This window comes from Triticum urartu, chromosome 5 (genome assembly GCF_003073215.2).
Source record: "Triticum urartu cultivar G1812 chromosome 5, Tu2.1, whole genome shotgun sequence".
In the NCBI taxonomy this organism is placed as follows: Eukaryota; Viridiplantae; Streptophyta; class Magnoliopsida; order Poales; family Poaceae; genus Triticum; species Triticum urartu.
In genome coordinates, this window is record NC_053026.1 from 402476382 (window position 1) to 402493566 (window position 17185).

The 17185-nt window shown below is 46.6% G+C and overlaps 1 long non-coding RNA gene across 1 annotated transcript; it reads left to right on the top strand.

The window, feature by feature from the left end:
• The first annotated feature begins 313 nt into the window (after positions 1 to 313).
• LOC125509293 lies at positions 314 to 3593 on the top strand. Its single transcript, XR_007284035.1, has 5 exons — positions 314 to 785; positions 1138 to 1256; positions 1330 to 1665; positions 2015 to 2179; positions 3243 to 3593. It is a non-coding gene; the product is annotated as an uncharacterized LOC125509293 (long non-coding RNA).
• Positions 3594 to 17185: the final 13592 nt, after the last annotated feature.

Below are 17185 nucleotides of genomic sequence, written 5' to 3' on the forward strand. Positions count from 1 at the left end.
AGGACAAAAAGAATCAAAACAGAAAAATAGAAACCGGCCAAAACAGTGAAAAAACTGAAAGCAAAAAAATCATCTACATCTACATCTACGTCTACACTACTATTAAAAGAGCAAACGTAAATTCTCTTAACTCCACACAACAAACTGTACACAGGATAACCAAAGCCCTCCGGTGAAATCAACTTAAATAGATCCTACCGTTGATATTACGCTAATGATCTGCCACGCAAATCAACGTCCCGGATTGGATGTTCTGCCGAGCAGACGCTCCATGGTCTGTCAATTTCCATCCCCGATCCGCGCCCGCAGCTCCGGATTTCCGGATTGATTCCACCGGAATCGTGGCTCCTCGACCCATTTTTATTTGGCCCCACATCGGAAAGAACGGATCCGCAGCAACCTTGCCCACCATGGAGGCGGTGATAGCGGCGGCGGAAGAGAGCGTGCGTGCCCAATGGGGCTACGAAGACGGTGGTCGTGGCCGAGGACGGGCGATATCACCAGGGCGACAACAATTACGGCGGCGGCAACAACCATGGCGGCCTGCGGTGAGCGTAGCAACTACGGCGGCCGCGGCGGCCGAGGAGGAGGAGGAGGAGGCCAGAGTCAGCCGCCCCCGACATGCACCAAGCCGCACTGCCGCAGGGCCTCCCCTCTTCGAGCGCTACCACGCAGAGGCAACACAGCTCGGGAAGAAGTTCCAGGCGATGGACATCAGTCGTGCCGCTGTAGATCCAATCGACCGGCGATGGAGCAGTTATTGGCGTTCCTCCGCGCGGCACCAGGTGCGTCACTCCTCCTTCATAATCCTCTCCCCGCCTCGCGGTCCCTACCAGAAGCCTTGCAAGCCGCAGCCTCCCAGATCCTCCTCTCAACGCATCTCCGCTTCCCCTGCGACGTTGCCGGCTTCACGATCTCCACCATGATGGGAGTCACAAGCTCAAGGGAGTGCGTCGAGGCCATGGCGATGTTGCTCCCTTCCTACCGTCCTCACCGTGTTCCGCCACTTGCGGCAGGAATCCATGGCGCAGGCGGAGAAGCCTCCTGCCGAGGAGTGATCCCTCCGTCATAAGACGAGGTTATTCAGTTACACTTACACACCCGCAGCTTAAAATTTGTTCCTTTCTATTTTTGCAGATTTTGAATTCAGTGTGGTAGAGAACACCCACAAAATCATCACAAGGATTCATGAACCTACTTTCGAATGGAAGAAATGTGATGTTCAATTGCCATTAACCCGATCGATCTCTTGCATGGTAAATCTCCAATGGTCTGAATCTGGTTCCTCTGTGGACTATTATGATGTTTACAGAGTCGGATTTTGTGCAGGGGAAGGGGAGACCGAGGAGGAAATGGCGACCAAGAGGTGCGCAGGCACCCTGGGTGACAAGGGCCTCAGGGGGGAGAAGGTGTTCCTTAGTGCCGATCTGAACGTTCTGCTGGACGACGGCCTGAACATCACTGGTGACAACCGCATCCGCGCCTCCATGCCGTCCATCAAGTTCCTCATGGGGAAGGGCGCCAAGGTTGTCCTGGCCAACCATCTGGTGAGCGCACGCTTCTGCCATTCAGTCAGCCTCCCGTGTGGCGCACGACTGTAGCTGCTTGATGTCGTAAGCAACACCACTGGATGGCCCAGTCACCCCTTCATCGCAGACCTCGCTGGTATATTCCTTTGGGATCCCTATTCCTTTCTTGCTGTTCTGACAAAGGAAATTTCAAATCTTGTGTGTTTTTATTTGATACGCCCTGTGCCGAACTGCCGAAAACTTAATTCTAAGTGCCGCGACTGAAATTCCTGTTAAGTTCATATGTTGCAATTCTGAAACTGGATTTTGTGTATGTATTTATTCTAATGTCCGTCGGATCGACTGTGCTAATTTACTTCTCATGTTGAATTGACGTGTGATACTGGGTTTTGTGTACTTTCAATAGTCTTGCAATTTTCGTTAGGATTTGGTGCGTAAGCATTTTCACATGATTTCTAACAATCCAGTTCATCTTTTCGTTGCAGAAGACTAACCAACTAGACGCAGATCCATTTCATTCTACTAAGTGTCCCAAGCTGTGTATGCTAGCCTCCTCCGCTACATTTGCAGGCCGCCGAGTCCAACTCTGCGGTGCAGATCACCCGCCCACCGCGCTGCGCAACTCACGATGCAGGCGGCCCTCCTCCACGGTGAGGTGTTCTTCATGCTCATCGATATTAGTTTAATTCAGAGTCTGTTTTGGTGTGTTTGGAGTGTGGATGGTAAGATGATGTGCTCAAATAGAATTAGAAGAGCAGGCATATCCATATGGTGGTACTTTTTTCATAATAAATGGTGGTGGTGCTAATTAACTATTGGCTCTTAGTTTGATTCAGAGTCTAGGTGCACTGCTAGAAACTTACTTTAGCAATTTCGCAAAGAAAAATCGACTTTTTGTTTAGCTGTTTGAACTTACTTTTCATATATGCTGATCACGGTTTAATTTCAAAATGAAAAGAGAATCCAATCCATACTGTGCTATAGTACTTTTTGGTGTAAACTAATTCAAGAGTACTACTTGAAATCTGATGGGGAATACTGATGATGCGTCATTTTGGACTAATCTTCTTAACTGAGACCAAATTTAAATGCCCTAGAGGCCGTAACACTAGGATGACTTACTCCTTTCAGCATCTAACATTTATTACCAAAAAAAAAAACTGAGAAAACTCCAGTTATGGTGATCATGTAGGCATGAGCCCCTGTGTTCTGGACAACTAAGGTTACATGCAAAATTACCTGATCATGTAGCAATTCGGATTTAGACGCATGCATTTAGATTGGGTGGTGAAGCGAGCCCGCCATTTTATTTCTCTGAAAGAACTATACAATGATCTTTGGCTATTGCTTTCAGTATTACAGTGACAACCTTTCTATGGTATTTTGTTGGACAACTTTTTGTGTAATGTCTAGCACCTCAATATACGTTAAATAAGTGCAAGCTTGGGTATATATTTTTCTCTCTCTCATGTTGTATTCATTTTATTTGCTCTGCTACTTTGGGTAAATAGAATCACGCACAAGCTCCAGTTAGTTCCTTATTTTTTCTGTTTCAGACTTAGGATTGTAGGGAAAAGTGTGAACTATGAATTCATACCAGAACTGGATTGGCCATGGCACGTCTTCACCGACGAGTCATGACGTCGACAACAATATTGAAGATTTCCCGTTTCCTTTATTTTCAAGCATCTCTCAAAAGTATAATATATGCAGGTTCATCATTCATGCGAGGGATATGAAAGATGAAACAAAAGTAAAAGGTGTTTATGCCTACGGGCTATGGAGCATCATAATGTTGGAGGAGTGTCGTGCCGATTTTATAAATCCAGTAGCATCCTACTACTCGCAGTTTCTGTGGTTCAATCAAATCAATAGTACAATTTTCAAATGATAAATTTGTTACGGTTAGATATAATTTTTGAAGTTTCGAGGTTTTGTGAGATGAGATGATGGCTCATATATGTCATTTTGGCAAAAGTCCCACTACGGTCATATCTTGTAGTTCAATTAGATAATGCAGTTTTCAAATGATACGTGATATGGTGATATGCTTTTATTTATGTATTTCCTATATTCCTCACCACCGGCATTTGTGCATGAATTGGCTACATGTGTGCAAAGCTAACTAAATAAGAATGAGATGAATTACATGTCTGCAAAACTAACCAAATATGAATGAGATGAATTTCTGGGCCGCAGTTTGTGCCAGAGCTTACTAGGAAAGAAACGCTCTATGGCAAAATCACCACTCTCCTATTATTTTTATTTTCACCGGTTTACGGACTTCATTCTTCACCAGAAGCCGTGGAAAATATTTATGAATAGCAACAAAACTAGCAATAACTATGTTTGTTTCTGTGCCGCCCTGCTCCATGTAAGTCGACAAGTCTTTTACAATATCAGTCGGATAACAAATATAATTTTTCACCATGTTAATTTTTTTAATTTAAAGTAGACTTTATTCCTCAAATAATGCTCATATCGTTTACAAGGAGATGTTAATTAGCAATACTACATGCTAGAGTCCATTCCCTGGTAGTACTTAACTTCCTCTTTGCAGAATCCACATACTATGTATTAACGTACATGTTAAAAATATGCTTACACAGAAGATTTTTCTTCTTCTCACGGTTATACGTGCATTGCACGTGCACGCTTACTAGTAGAAGAAAAACGAAAAAAAACCCGCAAGAGACAAGGAAAACAGCAGCGAACGAAATCCGTACGTGGGCCGGCCCAAGTGGCGACTTGCTTCAGCGAAGGCTCGTCCTTTTGACGCCTGCGGGCGTCAAATAGGATTTGCCCTCCCGTCCGTCCTCGCGCGAGGTCCCTGCTGGACGCAACCAGACGACGCTCAGTTTGGGCCTTGTGTTTTTCCCTTGGTACCTTGGGCCTCGAGGCCTGTTACTGGGCCTAGGTCACAGACATGGGTTGTTACAGAATGATTGCTGAACCAAATATGATATTGGACAGTCGAATATTTAGGCCCATTTCATTATCCGCTTAACAGTGATACAATTAGAAGATATGTTCACCCCTCAAAAGAAATAAAATTAGAAGATATCCTTTGGGACCACAAACGGACGAACGCAATATATCCATTCTATTACAGCCCAAAATGGCAATCATTTCCCAACCATCAGGACAATTTGCATGCAGGGAACTCTATTATTTTGCTCATGATAAGGTTACAACTTATAAGTGCCATTGCTAATTGATATAGAAACTAGAAGGGTTGGGCACGCTTTGTTGCGCCGTTGGTGCCATTGGGTTTCTTCAAAAAATAATCACTCCGTTTCAAAAGATAAGGTGTATTACTTTTTTGAAAAGTTAAACGTTTTAAGATTGATCAAGTTTGTAGAGAAATATATCAAAATCCATAATATCAATTCATATTTTTAAATTCACCGTGGAATGAATTTCCATACTTTTTTGTTTAATATTTTGAATGTCGATATTTTTGCTCTGAAGTTAGTCAAAGTTAAAGAAATTTGACTTTCAACAAACTAATATCCCTTATATTTTGGAACTTATGAAATATTTAATTTGGCGGGTGGGGGATGATAGAGTGTGTTTTATTTTTATTTATAATGCGGTGATTCGGTGTGTCTTTCGTGGTGTGATTCTATGTTATCTGCCAACCAACCTATATTTATGTGGGAAATTTCTGTATCAGCAGTCGCATGTACTACTATATTGGTGCCACAATATCACATGGTGTGGCTTCTTTTTTCCTGGTGATGGGAGGATGCGTGGGATTGATATATTTTTGTAGGTCGGTTGTTGCAGATTGATTTGAAAAATCGTTGGGCTGGTCAAAATCGTAAACCAAATCCAAAATTAAATACCTCAATTGAATAAAAGAGATTTAAAATTAGGAAACATAATGAATTAAAAGAATTGAATGGGAGAGTTTGAGAAAGTGTTGACCCGGTCAAAATCGGTTGATCCAATTCTAAATTGAACACGTTAATTAATTATGAGGCTTTAAAGATTAGGAAACATAGTGTATAGTATAAACTAATTGAATGATAGAGCTTTAAGAAATTGTTGACCCGGTCAAAATTGAATGATACAATTCTAATTGGAGACCTCAATTGAATTGGGCTCTTTAAAACTAGGGAGCTTAGTGTTATAGAGGATGTTGACCTGGTCAAAATCGGTTGGTCCAATTCTAAACTGAATATGTTATTTAATTACGAGGCCTTAAAAATTAGGAAGCATAGTGCATAGTATAAACTAATTGAATGATAGTGCTTTAAGAAATTGTTGACCCGGTCAAAATCGAATTACACAATTCTAATTGGAGACCTCAGTGGAATGTGGGCTCTTTAAAACTAGGGAACTTAGTGTTATAGATGATAAGTTCCTCGAAATAAAAAAACGAAACTATGTTTGCTTGTATATAGAGTATAACTTTTTTCCTGATAAAGGGAGATATTTGATTGACGCATAAATATAGTATTGGGGGTACAAGCACAATGAGCACACATCCGTCTTCTGCATATTTAGGATGAACATAACAACACAAATTCACACACGTAAAATATAACACTGACAAAGCACAAAGTCATATAAGAACGAAACTATGCCTAGGCAGAGAGAGAGAGAGAAAAGAAAAGAGAGCAATCAAAATAGTGATCGCCCTTATACAACAACGACCATCCACCCAACCATTTTTTGACAACACAAGGACTACGGGAAATGTTCTCCAAAAGCAACAACCTCATGAAGTGAGAGACATGTAAGCGCTGCCGTCGACGGATCCAACCACTGAAGGGTAGATCATGTGTTTTCACCCTGAAGATTGAGTCTGAGTGAATTCCAGTAACATCTTCAACAAGTAACGACGTGAAAACGACACCATTGTCAGGTATAACCAACTAGGGTTAGACATAGGGTTTTCACTATAGAGCTCAAGACGAGGTACTCGAGAAGCACCACCCAATCGAAGTCATCCTATGTTGTCACTTCCACTTTCCATAATCTCAGGAACTGCATACGCACACAGTTATGACATGAGATGCCATGCGACAGATGACCATGCCCGCATGAGCAGATAGTGGAGTCGTGACAGGTGCCACTTGCCAGAACACGATGCAGACTTTGACAAGGGAGGAAGGTCATCGACACTGTCAAAATCCTGAGTCTGGGATGCTTCGATGACCCCACATCTTCCTAACACGTGACAGCCGATGACTGATTTGCATCTAACGACAACACCACATGCTGCCACTACCTTCGCCGTCTCGCTTGTGGCAGCAGCTAACTCTAAGGTGGAGGATACGACCACCATCATGCATTGCCACTAACGATGCAGATTGTCAACCGATCGGATTTGAAGGTCCAATCCTCTCCAGCAACTGTTGTCCGTGATGTCGCATTCAACGGGGCAGCGCCAGCCAGCCGAACACGACCGACACCGCCCAATAGTGGGCATGCTAGACCATTGTATGGACACTGCCACACTGCTCCATGGCCACCATCTCATCTCGCCATGCCCGGACGTCGAAGATATGCCATAGGAACAACGCCGACTGTCGGTGTCAAAACCGGCGGATCTCGGGTAGGGGGTCCCGAACTGTGCGTCTAAGGCGGATGGTAACAGGAGGCAGGGGACACGATGTTTACCCATGTTTGGGCCCTCTTGATGGAGGTAATACCCTACGTCCTACTTGGTTGATCTTGATGATGTGAGTATTACAAGAGTTGATCTACGACGAGAGCGTAGAGGCTAAACCCTAGAAGCTAGCCTATGGTATGATTATATGTTATCCTATGGACTAAACACTCTGGTTTATATAGACGCCGGAGGGGGCTAGGGTTACACAGAGTCGGTTACAAGGGATGAGATCTACATATCCGTATTGCCAAGCTTGCCTTCCACGCCAAGGAAAGTCCCATCCGGACACGAAACGAAGTCTTCAATCTTGTATCTTCATAGTCCAACAGTCCGGCCAAAGGATATAATCCGGCTGCGGAGACCCCCTAATCCAGGACTCCCTCAGTAGCCCCTGAACCAGGCTTCAATGACGATGAATCCGGCGCGCAGTTTTGTCTTCGGCATTGCAAGGCGGGTTCCTCCTCCGAACACTTCATAGAAGATTTTGAACACAAGGATAGTGTCCGGCTCTGCAAAACAAGTTCCACATACCACTGTAGAGAGAATAATATTTCCACAAATCTAATCTGCTGACACGTTTGACAGCATGACATCACGCCACGGCCCGGTCATTATTCGAACCATTTTTCTCAACCAGCGCTGCACATATCGCGAGGCGGTTTTCCTGACACGTCTTGTCAAAGCAGAGATCGTGTCCCCCTTATTACAGGATTCTCATCAATACGGACGTGGGTAACCCAATCGTGCCTGTTGGTATGACTCCTTGATTTTAGGCAAGTCCCAAACGGCCACCAGGAGGACGCTTGATATTCATCCTCTTTATAAAGAGGTCAAGGCCTGTCCTTTTTCCCTCTAAAGAGGTCAAGGCCTGTCCTTTTTCCCTCTCGTGCTTAATCAAATCCTTCCCGCGCCTTGAGTTCCAACACCCACAGCTCAGGCCAGGCGCTTCGGACCTTCAACCATGTCCAGATCCAACCTCCAAGGTCGGTGGATGCCTTCCTCTGTCACAGAGGAGGATATCAAGAAGCTGAGAGAGGCCAGGTATCTGACCGCCGAAATCTCGCACAGGCTGCCTGCCCGAGGGCAGGTCATCCCCACTCCCGAACCCAATGAGAGTGTTGTGTTCATCTCTCACTTCCTCTGAAGGCTAGGCCTTGCTCTGGATCCCTTTGTTAGGGGGCTCATGTTCTATTATGGGTTGGATTTCCATGATCTGGCCCCGGATTCCCTCCTTCACATCTCGTCGTTCATCGTCGTGTGTGAGGCCTTCCTCCGCACTACCCCACACTTCGGCCTGTGGCTCAAGACTTTCAATGTGAAGCCAAAGATGATCGAGGGGCGGCACGCAGACTGCGGAGGTGCCGTAATAAGCAAAAGCGCTGATGCTCCATGGCCAGAGGGTTCCTTCCCAGAGGTGTCCAGTTTGTGGTAGCGGGAGTGGTTTTACGTCACAGCTCCCCGGAGTACCAAGTGGGTAGTCGCCTCTGCCTTTCGCTCAGGCCCCCTCCATAGCTGACGTGATGGATCAACAAGGGGCTGAACTGGGGGCTGGTGAATGATGTGCTGATATTGCAGAGTCGCATCCGAGATCTCCCTGAGAGAGATGTCAGCCTGGTCTCGGTAATGCAAGTCGTGCTAGTTCGTCGGGTCCCGCCTTGCAAACGTCGACCCCTCCGTATGTGGGAGTTCAACCCGGAAGGACCGCAAATTATTTAGCACTTTCCCGGCATGATGCTCGAAGAGATGTACAAATTGTTCTTCGGACCCCAAATAAAGTGTCCGGACACTATCGAGGATGCGGGTCTAAGCTGTAATCGCCCGGATACCCAAGTAAGTAATCCCATGTCCGAACACGTTGTCTTTTTATTTATCATAACATCATTCTGAAAAGTCGCTCTTTGACCAGGACTGGATAACAAAGGCGAAGATGATCAGGTGTTCGGCCCCCCTTCCCGAAGGCTTGGTGAAAGGATCGATATGGTTGACTAGAGGGGGGGGGGGTGAATAGGCAACTAACAATTTTTAGCTTTTCTTTAGCAATTTAAACTTTGCATCAAAATAGGTTGTCTAGATATGCAACTAGATGAACAACCTATATGATGCAACACGAATAGGAACACAAGCAAGCAAGATATATGAAACAAATAAGCTACACAAGTAAAGGCACGAGATAACCAAAAGTGGAGACGGTGGAGACGAGGATGTGTTGCTGAAGTTCCTTCCCTTTGAGAGGAAGTACGTCTCCGTTGGAGTAGTGTGGAGGCACAATGCTCCCCAAGAAGCCACTAGGGCCACCGTAATCTCCTCACGCCCTCACACAATGCGAGATGCCGTGATTCCACTATTGGTGCCCTTGGAGGCGGCGACCGAACCTTTACAAACGAGGTTGGGGCAATCTCCACAACTCAATTGGAGGCTCCCAACGAGACCACGAAGCTTCACCACAATGGACTATGGCTTCGCGGTGACCTCAACCGTCTAGGATGCTCAAGCACCCAAGAGTAACAAGATCCACAAGGGATTGGTGGGGGGAATCAAATCTCTCTCGGTGGAAGTGTAGATCGGGGCCTTCTCAACCACTTCCGAGCAAATCAACAAGTTTGGTTGGCTAGGGAGTGAGATCGGGCGAAAATGGAGCTTGGAGCAATAATGGAGCTTTAATGGTGGAAGAGGTAAGTCAAAGGAAGGGAAGAAGACACCCTTTTATAGTGGGGGGAATAATCCAACCGTTACCCCCCACTCAGCCCCGCAGAGAGCGGTACTACCGCGGAGGCAGGGCGGTACTACCGCTCATAAGCGGTACTACCGCTCCCCCTCAGCGGTACTGCCGCGCTAGAAGAGAAGGGGCTGGGGCTGGGACCCAGAGCGGTACTACCGCGGAGGCAGGGCGGTACTGCCGCTCACAAGCGGCACTACCGCCACTACTACCGCAGCTAGTACCGCAAAACCCGACACGAGAAAATGCGCCCTCGAGTCGAGGCAGTAGGAGCATGGAGCCGCAGCGCTACTGCGGCTGAGGCCATCAAGCGGTACTACCGCTCCGAGGAGCGGTACTACCGCTTACTGACGTACTACCGCAGTACTGCAGCTAGTGCCGTAAGGCCCAGACACGAGAAAGAGCGCACTAGGGTCAAGGCGGTAGGAGCACGGAGCCGCAATGGTACTGCAGCTGAGGCCATCAAGCGGTACTACCGCTTCGAGGAGCGGTACTTCCGCTTAGTGAGCCTCAGCGGTACTACCGCTGTGGCCTGCGGTACTACCGCTGGGTCCAGGAAAAGACACACAGGGAAGAAAAGAGAAGCTCCAGTGAGATGGAAAGAAACGGTGGGTGTGAGAAGGACGTGTACGTGTTGATTCCACCCAAACCATACCGAAGCAGATCCCCTCTTGATAGAACGGTAACTACTACGAAACTTAGTCCACCAACAAAGTCACGAAAGAAGCTACACCGTCTTGAGTAGAGCGCCGAAGGGAAATAATCGTTTCGTGCCGAAGGACGAATATCTGAAAGAACTCAAAGCACCCGATTAGTCCGCAAATGCATTGTCATCAATCACCAAAACACCGTAGGGATAAATATGCCCTTACACTTGGCCATCCAGTACTAGACAGAATGCTCGAGCCGGCGCCTTATCAGGCGCCCTCAGAGGAAGATAAAGGGGGGAATAAAGAGGCTGAAAGCGGGCCTCACTCACTATTCGTCCAAACCGGGTGAGTTAGCGCCTCCGCAAAGGAGGATAGCCAGGGAGAAGAATCTGAAATTCCCTCTCCCCAAGGAAGGAAGATGACCACCTCGGAAGACCCGGAAACAAAGGTTTCCAAAGGGGGAAGAAATCTCTGCCAGAGGGTCCTGCCTCGGAGGGTACTCTTGCCGCACAGTGTCCGCAAGGGGATCAGCCCTCTACCGAGCTGTAAGTAAAAGAGTACTTAATAGTAAAAATATCTTACATTACTTCTGAAGATAATAACCGAAGCATATATCTTGCAGTTCGGATCATAGCCCTTCTCGATAGAGTTCGTCTTCAGAGGATCTTCTTCCGGAGATGATGGAGAGCGAAACACCTCCCCCTGCCACCCCGCCTCATGAGGCGGGCGACCCTGAAGTGTCGTCGCGGAGGGTTTCTCCTAATCCGCCAAGGCCAGAGGGTAATCCTTTGGCCACCCGAAGTCCCCAGTATTCGGCTCCTAAAGAGAGCGACAGAAAGAGTCTGGAACCGTACAGTGTGCGGTCGGACGCACTGAAGGATCTTCTGGAGCAAGAGGCCATCTCAGAAGCGCATCGTACGCTAATGGGTATGGTGATTGAAAGGATTTCATCCGTCGAAAGCGGGTTGCATGAAGCTTTTATGAGTTTGCTGAAAGGCTTTGAGGTACGTGAAATAGTGTATGTTTTTGACAGTACCGCACATGTTAGGTGTGTCCTATGCAGATAGTAGCCCCTGAGACTCTGGTTGCCATCGAGCACGGCGGCAAACAGAGGATCATAGTCCCAAGTAATAATCAGTCCGCCTTCATGTGCAGGTGGCTGAAGTTCTGGTGGCTAGCCGGACTGATGAGTTTGCCGAGCTAAAGCGACAACTTGATGCGGCAGATGCCAACATCGTGCTTGTCAACCATTTTATTATTGCCTCTAGGGCATATTTCCAACAGTCTCCCACTTGCACTAGAGTCAATATTCTAGTTACATTGTGATGAATCGAACACCCATGCAGTTCTGGTGTTGATCATCTTTTGCTCTAGGGAGAGGTTTAGTCAACGGATCTGCTACATTCAGGCACATATGTACTTTACAAATCTCTATGTCTCCATTTTGAACACTTTCACGAATGGAGTTGAAGCGACGCTTGATATGCCTGGTCTTCCTGTGAAACCTGGGTTCCTTGGCAAGAGCAATAGCTCCAGTGTTGTCACAGAAGAGAGTCATCGGGCCCGACGCATTGGGTATGACTCCTAGGTCGGTAATGAACTCCTTCACCCAGACTGCTTCTTGTGTTGCCTCCGAGGCTGCCATGTACTCCGCTTCACATGTAGATCCCGCCACAACGCTTTGCTTGCAACTGCACTAGCTTACCACCCCACCATTCAAAATATACACGTATCAGGTTTGTGACTTAGAGTCATCCAGATCTGTGTCGAAGCTAGCATCGACGTAACCCTTTACGACGAGCTCTTCGTCACCTCCATAAACGAGAAACATTTCCTTAGTCCTTTTCAGGTACTTCAGGATATTCTTGACCGCTGTCCAGTGTTCCATGCCGGGATTACTTTGGTACCTTCCTACCAAACTTACGGCAAGGTTTACATCAGGTCTGGTACACAACATAGCATACATGATAGACCCTATGGCTGAGGCATAGGGGATGACACTCATCTTTTCTCTATCTTCTGCCGTGGTCGGGCATTGAGCCGTGCTCAATCTCGTACCTTGCAATACAGGCAAGAACCCCTTCTTTGACTGATCCATTTTGAACTTCTTCAATATCTTGTCAAGGTACGTACTCTGTGAAAGACCAATGAGGCGTCTCGATCTATCTCTATAGATCTTGATGCCTAATATATAAGCAGCTTCTCCAAGGTCCTTCATTGAAAAACACTTGTTCAAGTAGGCCTTTATGCTTTCCAAGAATTCTATATCATTTCCCATCAACAGTATGTCATCCACATACAATATGAGAAATGCTACAGAGCTCCCACTCACTTTCTTGTAAATGGAGGCTTCTCCATAAGTTTTCATAAACCCAAACGCTTTGATCATCTCATCAAAATGAATGTTCCAACTCCGAGATGCTTGCACCAGCCCATAAATCGAGCGTTGGAGCTTGCACACCTTGTCAGCATTCTTAGGATCGACAAAACCTTCCGGCTGCATCATATACAATTCTTCCTTAAGGAAACCATTAAGGAATGCCGTTTTGACGTCCATTTGCCATATCTCATAATCATAGAATGCGGCAATTGCTAACATGATTCGGACGGACTTCAGCTTCGCTACGAGTGAGAAAGTCTCATCGTAGTCAACCCCTTGAACTTGTCGATAACCCTTAGCGACAAGCCGAGCTTTATAGATGGTCACATTACCATCCGCGTCTGTCTTCTTCTTAAAGATCCATTTATTTTCTATGGCTCACCAATCAACGGGCAAGTCAGTCAAAGTCCATACTTCATTTTCATACATGGATCCTATCTCGGATTTCATGGCTTCCAGCCATTTGTCGGAATCCGGGCCCGCCATCGCTTCTTCATAGTTCGAAGGTTCACCGTTGTCTAACAACATAATTTCCAAGACAGGGTTACCGTACCACTCTGGTGCGGAACGTGTCCTCGTGGACCTACGAAGTTCAGTAGCAACTTGATCTGAAGTTTCATGATCATCATCATTAACTTCCTCTCTAGTCGGTGCAGGCACTTCAGGAACATTTTCTTGAGCTGCGCCACTTACCGGTTCAAGAGGTAATACTTCATCAAGTTCTACCTTCCTCCCACTCATTTCTTTCGAGAGAAACTCTTTCTCTAGAAAGGACCCATTCTTGGCAACAAAGGTCTTGCCTTCGGATCTGAGGTATAAGGTATACCCAACAGTTTCTTTAGGGTATCCTATGAAGACGCATTTTTCCGACTTGGGTTCGAGCTTTTCAGGTTGAAGTTTCTTGACATAAGCATCGCATCCCCAAACTTTTAGAAATGACAGCTTAGGTTTCTTCCCCAACCATAATTCATACGGTGTCGTCTCAACGGATTTCGACGGAGCCCTATTTAAAGTGAATGCGGCAGTCTCTAAAGCATAGACCCGAAATGACAGCGGTAAATCGGTAAGAGACATCATAGATCGCACCATATAGAGTGCGATTACGACGTTCGGACACACCATTACGCTGAGGTGTTCCAGGCGGCGTGAGTTGTGAAACTATTCCACATTTTCTTACGGAAATGTTAACGCCCACACGTGTGGACGTTTGCACATCGCCCACACGCCTCCATCACCACTCATTTTGCCACGTATGAATAGATGACATCAGCAGAATTTTTTTTGTTTTCGGCTTAAAAATGTTGTATCTCCTAAATAAAAAAGCGAACTAAAAATCCATTTTCACCATTAAATCCGTCTCGACGAGATCTTCAAAACTAGACCCCATGTTGATATGTTTCGACAATTTTTTTTTCCAGAAGTTGCCACGATGTTTACACTGCAGTTGCCATAGGGCTTAAACTAAAGTTGCCATGTGGCAATTTTAGTTTGTAGATCATGGCAATTTTAGTATTTTGATGATGGCAACTCCAGTACTTTGACCATGAAAATTATTTTTTGTACGAACCATGGCAATTTTACGTGCATGTATCATGGCAATTTTAGTTTATGGTTCATGGCAAGTCTAGTTTCTTAATTCCCCATTTTATAAATGTCAAAATTTACTTTTAAATGTAGAAGAAAATAGCTGAAACATATCATGGCAACTTCAGTGTAAACATCATGGCAATTCATATGCAATAGACATGGCAACTTTTAATCCAATTTTTTTTTCATCAAAACATTTCAACATGGGATCTAGTTTCGAAGATCTCATCGCGAGGGACTTAATGGTGAAAACGGATTTTCAATCGGATTTTTCGTTTAAGAGATAAAACATTTTAAAAACTAAAAATCCAAAAAGATTCCTACATACATGCATGCGATGACGTGGCAATCTGTTTACATTAGAGACGTGTGGTGCGTCTCCCTTCCTGCCACACGTGTGGCAGTTAGCGCGACCCTTTTCTTAAGTGTGTGCCAAATTCGTGACTCAAGTATTCTCCCCCACGATCTGATCGCAAGAACTTGATTTTCCTGTCACGTTGATTCTCAACCTCACTCTGAAATTCCTTGAACTTTTCAAAGGTCTCAGACTTGTGTTTCATTAAGTAGACATACCCATATCTACTCAAGTCATCAGTGAGGGTGAGAACATAATGATAGCCACCGCGAGCCTCAACACTCATTGGACCGCACACATCAGTATGTATGATTTGCTCGCTCCATTGTTCCTGAGAACGGAGTCTTGGTCATTTTACCCATGAGGCATGGTTCGCACGTGTCAAATGATTCGTAATCAAGAGACTCTAAAAGTCCATCTGCATGGAGCTTCTTCATGCGTTTGACACCTATGTGACCAAGGCGGCAGTGCCACAAGTATGTGGGACTATCATTATCAACCTTACATCTTTTGGTATTCACACTATGAATATGTGTAGCATTACGCTCGAGATTCATTAAGAATAAACCATTCACCATCGGAGCATGACTGAGGGAGTCCTGGATTAGGGGGTGTTCGGGTAGCCGGACTATACCTTCAGCCGAACTCCAGGACTATGAAGATACAAGATTGAAGACTCCATCCCGTGTCCGGATGGGACTTTCCTTGGCGTGGAAGGCAAGCTTGGCGATGCGGATATTCAAGATCTCCTACCATTGTAACCGACTTTGTGTAACCCTAACCCTCTCCGGTGTCTATATAAACCGGAGGGTTTTAGTCCGTAGGACAACTTCATCATACAATAATCATACCATAGGCTAGCTTCTAGGGTTTAGCCTCCTCGATCTCGTGGTAGATCTACTCTTGTACTACCCATATCATCAATATTAATCAAGCAGGACGTAGGGTTTTACCTCCATCAAGAGGGCCCGAACCTGGGTAAAACATTGTGTCCCTTGTCTCCTGTTACCATCCGGCCTAGACGCACAGTTCGGGACCCCCTATCCGAGATCCGCCGGTTTTGACACCGACATTGGTGCTTTCATTGAGAGTTCCTCTGTGTCATCGCTTTCAGGCCCGATGGCTTCTTCGATCATCAACAACGATGCAGTCCAGGGTGAGACTTTTCTCCCCGGACAGATCTTTGTCTTCGGCGGCTTCGCACTGCGGGCCAACTCGCTTGGCCACCTTGAGCAGATCGAAAGCTACGCCCCTGGCCATTAGGTCAGGTTTGGAAGCCTAAACTACACGGCTGACATCCGCGGGGACTTGCTCTTCGACGGATTCGAGCCACAGCCAAGCGCGCCGCACTGTCTCGATGGGCATGATATAGCTCTGCCGCCGAGCAGCGCTTTGGAGGCCGCACATGCACCGGCTCCGACCATTGATTCGGAGCCTACTGCGCCGATCGAGGATCAGTGGTTAGACGCTGCCTCAGGGGCTGCGATCTCAGAGGCGATCGAGCCGAACTCCAGCCCCGCACTTCGCATGGCCCATGACTCCGAAGAGCCGGATTCCTCTCCGAACTCCGTGCCCCCCGAGCCCCCGCCGATCGAATCCGATTGGGCGCCGATAATGGAGTTCACCGCCGCGGACATCTTTTAGCACTCGCCCTTCGGCGACATCCTGAATTCTCTAAAGTCTCTCTCTTTATCAGGAGAGCCCTGGCCGGACTACGGTCAGCAAGGTTGGGATACGGACGATGAAGAAATTCAAAACCCACCCACCACCCATTTCGTAGTCACTGTCGATGACTTAACCGACATGCTCGACTTCGACTCCGAAGACATCGATGGTATGGATGACGATGCAGGAGATAACCAAGAACCAACGCCTATAGGGCATTGGACAGCCACCTCATCTCACGATGTGTACATGGTGGATACCCCTAAAGGAAGCAACAACGAGGAAAACGGGGAGGGGGATCGATCTCTCGAAAAACAATCAAAGCGTCAGCGTAAACGCTGACCTAAGCCCCGCCTCGATAAAGACCCAGCCATAGAGTAGGATGAGCCGGTAGACGACGAGCATGCCTTAGAGCAACCGTCCCAACAAGACAACCCGGATAGAGAAACCGAACATTCCTCCTTCGGCGAAAATGGCATTCCGGACGACCCTACGCCGGACAAGCCCACGAAGCAGAAGAACCTCCACAAACGGCTCGTTGCAACCGCACGCAGCCTGAAAAAGCAGAAGCGGAAGCTAAAGACTGCGGAAGATGCACTTAGGATCAGATGGAGTAAAGTAATCAATACCGCAGACAAATACGGCGGCAGTCGCTGCACTAAAAGCTATCCGAGGAGAAA